We start from the raw sequence: 11,962 nt of genomic DNA on the forward strand, positions 1-11,962 counted from the left end.
CATAGAACAAGCAGCATGCAGACAGAGAAACAGCACAAAAAGCAACACAACAAAATCCATAAAAGCAACTAAGTGTTTCCATACCTCACAAGATAACATGGAAAGTGGCAATACACAGCTAGGGATTGTTTTCACAAGTTTGATTGGCCTTTAGCCATGTCTTCATGTTTTTTGTGGCGGTGTGATAAGTGGTTTCAATTGTGTGTGTCTGATGGCAGTGTGTTCCAGACATGGGAAGCTCTCACAGAGAAATCAGATTGACTAAATGTGTTTTTCCTTAAGGGAACTATACAGTCACCTCTCATGGCAGACCTTGTGGATCTGCTGCAGAGGGTTTGGTTTTTCTGTTTGACAAGAGTACTAAGTGGGGAGGGGCCATTTAGAATTTTGAATACAAGACATGCATCTTGATTAATGTGCACTGTCCCTGTAAAGATAAAAATGACATGTGTCGGTGTATTGCACAAGATTATCCCAACTCAGGAGCTCATGCTTTCTGAGGATGTAACAGTGATGATGGCTATTGGGCCTGTTTGTTGACAAACTGAATGGGTTTTAATGTTGTACAGCAAGCTTGGGCCCAACTAGTCTAGCAGTATGTTAAGTGGGGGAGGATTAATAATGGTACTAACCCTAAGTGGTATAAATCCTCTACGGGATCAGTGTCCCTATACCGGGACGGTTATGCTAACATATGCTAATGTGAATAGCATGACGTTTTAAGTAAGAGCAAACTTTCCAGGACATAGACATGTCTTATACGGGCAGAAAGCTTAAATTCTTGTTAATCTAACTGCACTGTCCAATTTACAGTAGCTATTACAGTGAAAAAAGACCATGCTATTGTTTGAGGAGAGTGCACAACAACAAAAACTTTTATCACGGCAACTGGTTTGATACATTCACCTCTGAAGATAAATAATGTACTTACATTCAGTAATCTTGCTCTGGTTTGTCATCCTGAGGGTCCCAGAGATAAAATGTAGCATTGTTTTGTTTGATAAAATCCATTTTTATATTCAAATGTAGTAACTGGGTTCTACAGTTTGAACCCCTGCTTTCTCTGGCTCCACACCCACCCCGTCCGGCCATCCAGATGTGTGAAAGTTAGTGTATAAGCTAATGATCCATCATGTATGACATTCCTGGGAGTGTGTAAACAAATGTTGTATTACCATATCATTGTTGTATGTTCTCTATAGTTATGTACTTGAAAATGTATCAATTTACCAATTCGGCACATTTGGGCAGACCTGATACAAAATATTGTCCAGTATTGCAATGCTTCACTGGATCAATCTGAAACTTTGCATTTCGAAGTATATGGAACAAAACAAACAAAACATTTAAATGCATGTTTTTTTATTTGTATTATCTTTTACCAGATCTAATGTGTTATATTCTCCTACATTAATTTCACATTTCCACAAACTTCAAAGTGTTTCCTTTCAAATGGTATCAAGAATATGCATATCCTTGCTTCAGGTCCTCAGCTACAGGAAGGTATATTTGGGTATGTCATTTAAGGCATAAAATTGAAAAAAAGGGTCCGATCCTTAAGAGGAAATACACAGACAACTCTTAATAAACTAGATTAATTTTTCATTGATCACTTTTAAGTGCTCTTATACTTTTATCTACCACATTTGATAAAATACCTGTGCTCTTCCCAGGTTTCATAGCCTATAATTAGAAATGTTCTAGTCTGTTGGCTATATAACAATTACTGCCCCAAACCATTTGTTCCTTGAATATCTTGAATTGATTGACAGACAGATTGACTTACAGAACTTGAACAATTGAAATGAACAAACCATCAAACGTAACTTATTTTACCACCACTATGACATGCACTGTGCCCTCAAGGACATTGCTGCACAAAAAAAATGTTGACACCCAAAATTGTGAATTTGGGAAATGTACATTAATGTAAGAATGTTTTGTTGGGAAATGTACATTCATGCAAGAACATTTTGTTATATTCTCTGTAAGTGTTACGTAAAAAAAATCAATGTGAATATTCATAACAGAAAACAATCTGCGAAATAGAAATAGCACACCATTTTGATTTCACTGATTTATTTCTGTTATGAATATTCACATTGATTTGTGAAGTAGCCTACTGGTTTAACTTGTCGTTAAATAATGTACCAAAATGTTCGCATAGTGAATTTTTGTGTTGTCATTTTTGTACTTTTGAAGAAATTTATTTGTGGCAATTTTATTCTAAATGCATTATAACATTTTTATTCACATTTATATTGCGTCAAACTAGGACTTTTATTTTGAAGTTTTCAAGCTCATAACCTGATTCCATTTAATGTCCATTTAATGTTTTCAAGTTGCTAGTGGTAGTGTGAAACGCTCTGTGCTTTCCGGTTTCCTTGGGACATCTCTACCAGTGGAGGCTGGTGGGAGGAGCTATAGGAGGACGGGCTCATTGTAATGGCTGGAATGGAATAAATGGAATGGTACCAAATACAGCAAATACATGGTAACAACAATGAGCCTGTCCTCCTATAGCTCCTCTCACCAGCCTCCTCTGGTCTCTACCCCATTGAAGTTTACATTTAAAATGGTTAAGATACGGGTTAGGGTTAGGTAAGGTTTATGATTAAGGTTAGAGTAGGGCTTAGGGTGTGGATGTCCCAAGGATCCAGTATAGCACTGACCAGTGTGAAACGAGCACTTATCAATTTTCAGACTGCATGGGAAAAACATTTCTGCACGTTTTTATGGGGAGACAATTTTCAGGATAACCCCAACATTTAAAAAGGCATCACCTTACTCTGAGTAGAGCCATTTTATACATGGCTAAACAAAAACCCGCCACTGAGGCTCTTGAAATGCCCCATAATACTGAAGACGATTGAGATTCAAGGAGTGAATCTGTGCCTGACAGTGATGCATTCTGGACTAAACCTCTTGAATTTTCCACTGATAGTGAGGACTGGGTTGCAACCAGTGAGGACAGTGACACATAAGGGCCACCAACCAAGAAACCACGGCGCATGAACCCAATCACTCCAACAGGAAACTGCTTTCTCCAACAGATTGTTGTACGCTGCACCGGCAGGATAGAACAGCGACGTCTGGTAAGACAAGGGGCGGCGAACTATGTATTTTTGTAAATAACAGCTGGTGCACGATATCTAAGGAAGTCTCGAGCTATTGCTCGCCTGAGGTAGAGTATCTCATGATAAACTGTAGACCACGCTATCTACCTAGAGTTTTCATCTGTATTTTTCATAGCTGTTTACATACCACCACAGTCAGAGGCTGGCACTAAGACAGCATTGAATGAGCTGTATTCCGCCATAATCAAACAGGAAAACGGCGGCGCTCCTAGTAGCCGGGGACTTTAATGCAGGGAAACTTAAATACATTTTACCAAATTTCTATCAGCATGTTAAATGTGCAACCAGAGGGAAAAAAACTGGACCACATTTACTCCACACACAAAGACGTATACAAAGCTCTCCCTCGCCCTCCATTTGGCAAATATGAACTTAATTCTATCCTCCTGATTCCTGCTTACACGCAAGAATTAAAGCAGGAAGCACCAGTGACTCTGTCAATAAAAAAGTGGTCAGATGAAGCAGATGCTGAGCTAAAGGACTGTTTTGCTAGCAGAGACTGGAATATGTTCTGGAATTCCTCCGATGGCATTGAGGAGTACACCACATCAGTCATTTGGCTCATCAATAAGTGCATCGATAACGTCGTCCCCACAGTGACCATACGTACATAGCCCAACCAGAAGCCATGGATTACAGGCAACATCCGCACTGAGCTAAAGGCTAGAGCTGCCGCTTTCAAGGAGCGGGACTCTAACCCAGAAGCTTATAAGAAATACCGCTATGCCCTCCGACGAACCATCAAACAGGCAAAGCGCCAATACAGGACTAAGATCGAATCGTACTACACCGGTGTAGCCCTGTATTGATGCTTTGCCAGTCTGTGCTAGCAAAACAGGGGTGTCACAGGGGTTTGCAAGCCCCTGTGTCAGGGCTTGCAAACCATTACAGACTACAAAGGGAAGCACAGCCGAGAGCTGCCCAGTGACACGAGCCTACCAGATGAGCTAAACTACTTCTATGCTCGCTTTGAGGCAAATAATATTGAAACATGTATGAGAGCACCAGCTGTTCTGGAGGACTGTGTGATCACGCTCTCCGCAGCCGGAGAGCTGCGGAGAGCTCTCCGGCTTTAAACAGGTCAACATTCACAAGGCCGCAGGGCCAGACGGATTACCAGGACGTGTACTGCAAGCATGCGCTGACCAAATGGCAAGAGTCTTCACTGACATTTTCAACCTCTCCCTGTCCGAGTCTGTAATACCAGCATGTTTTAAGCAGACCACTATATGGCCTGTGCCCAAGAACACTAAGGTAAACTGCCTAAACGACTACCGATCTGTAGCACTCACGTCTGTAGCCATGAAGTGCTTCGAAAGGCTGGTCATGACTCACATCAATACCATTATCCCAGAAACCCTAGACCCACTCCAATTTGCATACCGCCCCAACAGATCCACAGATGATGCAATCTCTATTGCACTCCACACTGCCCTATCCCACTTGGACAAAAGGAACACCTATGTGAGAATGCTATTCATTGACTACAGCTCAACGTTCAACACCATAGTGCCCTCAAAGCTCATCAATCAGAGACCTGGAGGTCAGAGACCTGGCCGTGTGGTGCCAGGACAACAACCTCTCCCTCAATGTGATCAAGACAAAGGAGATGATTGTGGACTACAGGAAAAAGAGGACCGAGCACGTCCCCATTCTTATCGACAGGGCTGCAGTGGAGCAGGTTGAGAGCTTCAAGTTCCTTGGTGTGCACATCATCAACAAACTAACATGGTCCAAGCACACCAAGACAGTCGTGAAGAGGGCAAGACAAAACCTATTCCCCCTCAGGAGACTGAAAATAATTGGCATGGGTCCTCAGATCCTCAAAAGGTTCTACAGCTGCACCATCGAGAGCATCCTGACTGGTTGCATCACTGTCTGGTATGGCAACTGCTCAGCCTCTGACCGCAAGGCACTACAGAGGGTAGTGCTAACGGCCCAGTACATCACTGGAGCCAAACTTCCTGACATCCAGGACCTCTATACCAGGCGGTGTCATGTTGATTCACTGATGACAGTTCATTGGACATGTCTTTGGATGAGGTTCAAGCCTTCATTGCGCTCCTGTACGTTCGTGGTGGCAATTGCATTAAGATGGAGAGCTTTTGGAATGACCAATGGGGGGTCATCTTTTTAGGCAAACAATGCCACGGAACAGATTTAGAGATATCATGCAATATTTATGATTCGACCACAAAGAAATAGACAAAGTAGCAAAAATGACACATTTCCCCCGTGTCACACGTTTGGAACAGGTTTGTCAAAAATAGCATCACCTGCTACAATCCAGGGCCGAATATTGCTGTGGATTCGTAGTGCGTTTTCTCACATTTCATGGGAAACAAGCTGGACCGTTATGGAATCAAGTTCTAGCTGGCAGTGGATGCTGACTCCAAATACATCGTGAATACCCGACTTGGGGAAAGTGGATGACAGCCAGACAGCTGGACAGTGCCAGTGTGGTGCTGAAGCTGATGGAGCCTTGTCTTGATAAAAACTTCTTAGGGATAGGCGTCCTGTTAACAGGACAGTTGTAAATCATGCAACGCCTTATGTCACCATCGCATATTTTAGAGAAACAACAAATGTCGATACATATAAGTGTCTTCATCAGCTGAAAGCTTAAATTCTTGTTAATATAACTGCACTGTCCAATTTACAGTAGCTATTACTGCGAAAAAAATGCCATGCTATTGTTTGAGGAGAGCTCCTAACAACAAAACACTTTTTTCACCGCAATAGGTTTGATAAATTCACCTCTGAAGGTGAAATGTGTACTTACATTCTGAAATCTTGCTCGAATTTATCATCCAAAGGGTCCCAGAGATAACATGAAGTGTCATTTTGTTTTTCATATCCTAAAAAGGTGCATATAGCATGCACGATCGATTTTGTATTTCCACTCGTTCAATTTGCAAAGAAAGGAATCTGTGAAAATCTAACCCTAAACTTTGTTTCAACCAGTCAATTCACGTTCGTATGTATTCCTCAGAGATCCTAGGATGTAACCAGACTTCACTATATCATTAGGGGTGTCATATATCCTATCGGACATCAAATTTGGTCATAGAACGACGCCTTCATGGCACGCCAATAACGCGGTCGGTCTTCATTTGAGCAACTGATCTTTGTCAAATAAGCACCAATGGGGGTCAAACAAAGTTAGCTAGATAGCCAATGAGCTGGGCTTTACGGGAGTATCCGGAAACCCTGTCTCTGTCACAAAATGTAGGTGCTAACCTTTTGCGACAGCATGCCAAAAAGTATAAGAATATTCAGAGTTATGAAGTTGTTTTGCAAATGTTGAACTTATAATATGGCTACTAATACTGGAAAAGCTAAATCAAAGTCCAAGTATACAGATTTGACAATATTCTTGCAGAAAAATGTTATATGAATGCCAATGTCTCCTTCACGATTTGCCCAAATGTACCTGGGTGACTTCACACTAAATGTCATGTAGTTCACTCATTCTTTAAGTTATCCAACTGAAACCTTGCACATACACTGCTGTCATCTTGTGGACACCATCGGAATTACAACCAGAGTGATAGCTAGAACTGGGACCTTTCTCTTGCCTTTCAAAGATGGTGGTAAAAAAAATGGTTGTTTTTTTCTTTGTATTTTCTTCTACCAGATCTATTGTGTTATATTTTCCTACATTAAATTCTCATTTCCACAAACTTAAAAGTGTTTCCTTTCAAATGGTACCAGGAATATGCAAATCCTTGCTTCAGGACCTGAGCTACAGGCAGTTAGATTTGGTATGTCATTTTAGGCGAATAAAAAAAAAAGAAATGAGGGCTATCCCTAAGGAAGAAATGTGACCACTTCACATGAACTGGCAAATAAGTTACTGCATAAGAAACCGCCCTGGTTGGAAAGATTTACAAATGCCGATGGGAGCTGCCACCATCTGCCAGCAGAATCAAAGAAACAGGGCTTTATTCAAGTGCAGTTCTGAAACACAATGATGCAATGCTGACTGTGTACAGGTGTAAGCCAGTGAAGACCATCAGTGGACACCCTGCACCTGTCTGAAGACCATCAGTGGCACCCTGCACCTGTCTGTTGGCACTAGTACCGGCAGAAAGAAAACCGCCAAAACTCTGACTTTCTACAAGTCGGGTGAATGTGTTGGACAGACATGCGCACATGTATAGTGTGAAAGTGGGCTCCAAGCGGTGGCCAATGGCCGTCTTCTACAAATTCCTGTACTTGACAGTCATCAATGCCTATGTGCTTTACAAAGAGTGCATGTGGGACACTGTGCGATATACCAGGAGAGAGTTTATCCTGAAGCTAGCATCAGAGCTTTGGGCAAACTACATTATATATACAAAAGTATGTGGACACCCCTTCAAATCAGTGGATTCGGCTAATTTAGCCACACCCGTTGCTAACAGGTGTATAAAATCGAGCACACAGCGATGCAATCTCCATAGACACACATTGGTAGTTGAATGGCCTTACTGAAGAGCTCAGTGACTTTCAACGTGGCACCGTCTTAGGATGCCACCTTTCCAACAAGTCAGTTCATGAAATTTCTGCCTTGCTAGAGCTGCCCCGGTCAACTGTAAGTGCTGTTATTGTGAAGTGGAAAAGTCTAGGAGCAACAACGGCTCAGACGCGAAGTGGTAGGCCACACAAGCTCACAGAATGGGACCTCCGAGTGCTGAAGCACGCAGGGAGTAAAAATCGTCTGTCCTTGGTTGCAACACTCACTACAGAGTTCCAAACAGCCTCTGGAAGCAATGTAAGCACAAGTACTGTTCATCGGGAGCTTTATTATATGGGTTTCCATGGCCGAGCAGCCTCACACAAGTCTAAGATCAACATGCACAATGCCAAGTGTCGGCTGGAGGGATGTAAAGCTTGCTGCCATTGGACTCTGGAGCAGTGGAAACGCGTTCTCTGGAGTGATGAATCACGCATCACCATCTGGCAGTCCGACGGACGAATCTGGGTTTGGAGGACGAAAGTTTGGTGGAGCAGAAATAATGGTCTTCGGCTGTTTTTCATGGTTCAGGCTAGGCCCCTTCGTTTCAATGAAGGGAAATCTTAACGCTACAGCATACAATGACATTGTAGATGATTCTGTGCTTTCAACTTTGTGGCAACAGTTTGGGGAAGTGCTTCCAACTTTCAACTTTTTTGCTTTCAACTTTGTGGCAACAGTTTGGGGAAGCCCCTTTCCTGTTTCAGCATGACAATGCCCACGTGCACAAAGCGAGGTCCATACAGAAATGATTGTTGAGATTGGTGTGGAAGAACTTGACTGGCCTGCACAGAGCCCTGACCTCAACCCCATCAAAAACCTTTGGGATGAATTGGAACGCTGACTGAGAGCCAGGCCTAATCGCCCAACATCAGTCCTGTAGCAATGTTCCAATATCTAGTGGAGGCTACCCAGAAGAGTGGAGGCTGTTATAGATACAAAGGGGGGACCAGCTCCACATTAATGGCCATGATTTTGGAATTAGTGGGTCAAACGTTTCAGTTAGCCTTCCACAAGCTTCCCACAATAAGTTGGGGGAATTTTGGCCCATTCCTCCTGACAGAGCTGGTGTAACTGAGTGAGGTTTGTAGGCCTCCTTGCTCGCACACGCTTTTCCAGTTCTGCCCACAAATTTTCTATAGGATTGAGGTCAGGGCTTGTGATGGCCACTCCAATACCTTGAATTTGTTGTCCTTAAGCCATTTTGCCACAACTTTGGAAGTATGATTGGGGTCATTGTCCATTTGGAAGACCCATTTGCAACCAAGCTTTAACTTCCTGACTGATGTCTTGAGATGTTGCTTCAATATATCCACATAATTTTCCTGCCTCATGATGCCATCTATTTTGTGAAGTGCACCAGTCCCTCCTGCAGCAAAGCACCCCCACAACATGGTGCTGCCACCCCTGTGCTTCATGGTTGGGATGGTGTTCTTCGGCTTGCAAGCATCCCCCTTTTCCCTCCAAACATAACAATGGTTATTATGGCCAAACAGTAATATTTTTGTTTCATGAGACCAGAGAACATTTCTACAAAAAGTTCCATCTTTGTCCCCATGTGCAGTTGCAAACCGTAGTCTGGCTTTTTTTATAACGGTTTTGGAGCAGTGGCTTCTTCCTTGCTGAGCGGCCTTTCAGGTTATGTCGATATAGGACTCGTTTTACTGTGGATATAGATACTTTTGTACCTGTTTCCTCCAGCATCTTCACAAGGTCCTTTGTTGTTGTTCTGGGATTTATTTGCACTTTTCGCACCAAAGTACGTTAATCTCTAGGAGACAGAACGCGTCTCCTTCCTGAGCGGTATGACGGTATAACGCCCTGGCCATAGAGAGGGTTTTTTGTTCTCTATTTTTGGTTAGGCCAGGGTGTGACATGGGTGAGCGTTCTAGGTTTCTTTTTCTATGTTGGTGGTTTGCTTTGTTTCGGCCGTGTATGGCTCTCAATCAGGAACAGGTGTAGATCGTTGTTGCTGATTGAGAGTCATACATAGGCAGCCTGTTTTTCCTTTGGGGTTTGTGGGTGAATGTTTTCTGTCTAGTGTTTTGTTATTCCTGACAGAACTGTTTGGCTGTCATTTTCGTGTTTTCTTTTGCAAGTGTTCATTCGATCATTAAAATCATTTAAGATGAACACATCCTCCGCTGCACCTTTGTCTCATTCTGACGACGGCCGTTACAGATTCACCCACCAACAACGGACCAAGCAGCGGAGGAAGGAGCAGCACCAGGAGAGGAGCATGATGGACTCCTGGACTTGGGAGGAAATTTTGGACAGGGCAGGACCATGGGCTCAAGCTGGGGAGTATCGCCGCCCGCAGTGGGAGATCGAGGTAGCGAGAGCGGAGAAGCGATGGTATGAGGCAATGGAGCGCAACAGGCACGAGAGGCAGCCCCCCCAAAAATGGGGGGGGGCACACGGGGAGTGTGGCAGAGCCAGGATGGAATTCTGGGCCAACTCCACGTGCTTACCGGAAGCGGTGTGGTACTGGTCAGGCACCGTGTTATGCGGTAGAGCGCACGATGTCTCCAGTGCGCGCTCATAGCCTGGTGCGCTACATCCCAGCCCCCCGCAAGTGCCATGCTAGAGTGAGCATCGAGCCAGGACGGGTTGTGCAGGCCGTGCGCTCTAGACCTCCAGTGCGTCTTCAGGACCCGGTCTATCCTGCGCCTGCGTCCAGAACCAGGCCTCCTGCATGTCTTCCCAGCCTGGTGAGTCCTGTGCCTGCTCCCAGAGCCAGGGCTCCTGCATGTCTCCCAGCCTGGTGGCAGAGCCAGGCCTCCTGCATGTCTCCCCAGCCTGGTGAGTCCTGTGCCTACGCCCAGAGCCAGGCCTCCTGCATGTCTCCCCAGCCGGGGGAATCCTGTGCCTGCGCCCAGAACCAGGCCTCCTGCATGTCTTCCCAGCCTGGTGAGTCCTGTGCCTGCGCCCAGAGCCAGGCCTCCTGCATGTCTCCCCAGCCTGGTGAGTCCTGTGCCTGCGCCCAGAGCCAGGCCTCCTGCATGTCTCCCCAGCCTGGTGAGTCCTGTGCCTACGCCCAGAGCCAGGCCTCCTGCATGTCTCCCCAGCCGGGGGAATCCTGAGCCTGCGCCCAGAACCAGGCCTCCTGCATGTCTTCCCAGCCTGGTGAGTCCTGTGCCTGCGCCCAGAGCCAGGTCTCCTGCATGTCTCCCCAGCCTGGTGAATCCTGGCCAGAGCCGCCCGCCTGTCCGGAGCCGCCAGGGCCGCCTGCCTGTCCGGAGCCGCCAGGGCCGCCCGCCTGTCCGGAGCCGCCAGGGTCGCCCGCCTGTCCTGAGCCGCCAGGGTCGCCCGACTATCCGGAGCCGCCAGGGTCGCCCGCCTGTCCGGAGCCGCCAGGGTCGCCCGACTGTCCGGAGCCGCCAGGGTCGCCCGACTGTCCGGAGCCGCCAAGGTCGCCCGCCTGTCCGGAGCAGCCAGGGTCGGCTGCCATTCCTCCGGCGCAGCCAGGGTCGGCCGCCAGTCCTCCGGCGCAGCCAGGGACACCACCTAAGTGGGCTAAGCCGAGGGTGGAGCGGGATCCACGTCCCTCATCAGAGCCGCCGCCGTAGGAAGGCCCACCCGGACCTTCCCCTTTAGAGTCAGGTTTTGCGGCTGGAGTCCGCACCTTTGGGGGGGTACTGTAACGCCCTGGTCATAGAGAGGGTTTTTTGTTCTCTATTTTTGGTTAGGCCAGGGTGTGACATGGGTGGGCGTTCTAGGTTTTTTTTTCTATGTTGGTGGTTTTCTTTGTTTCGGCCGTGTATGGCTCTCAATCAGGAACAGGTGTAGATCGTTGTTGCTGATTGAGAGTCATACATAGGCAGCCTGTTTTTCCTTTGGGGTTTGTGGGTTAATGTTTTCTGTCTAGTGTTTTGTTATTCCTGACAGAACTGTTTGGCTGTCATTTTCGTGTTTTCTTTTGCAAGTGTTCATTCGGTCATTAAAATCATTTAAGATGAACACATCCTCCGCTGCACCTTTGTCTCATTCTGACGACTGCCGTTACAGACGGCTGTGTCGTCCCATGGTGTTTATACTTGCGTACTATTGTTTGTACAGATGAACGTGGTACCTTCAGGCGTTTGGAAATTGCTCCCAAGGATGAACCAGGCTTCTAAAGCCATGACATCATTTTCTCTAATTTTCCAAGCTGTTTAAAGGTACAGTCAATTTAGTGTATGTAAACTTCTGAGCCACTGGAATTGTGATACAGTTAATTATAAGTGAAATAATCTGTCTGTAAACAATTGTTGGAAAAATGACTTGTGTCATGCACAAAGTAGATGTCCTAACCGACTTGCCAAAACTATAGTTTGTTAACAAGACA

This window comes from Salmo salar, chromosome ssa14 (genome assembly GCF_905237065.1).
Source record: "Salmo salar chromosome ssa14, Ssal_v3.1, whole genome shotgun sequence".
Lineage (NCBI taxonomy): Eukaryota > Metazoa > Chordata > Actinopteri > Salmoniformes > Salmonidae > Salmo > Salmo salar.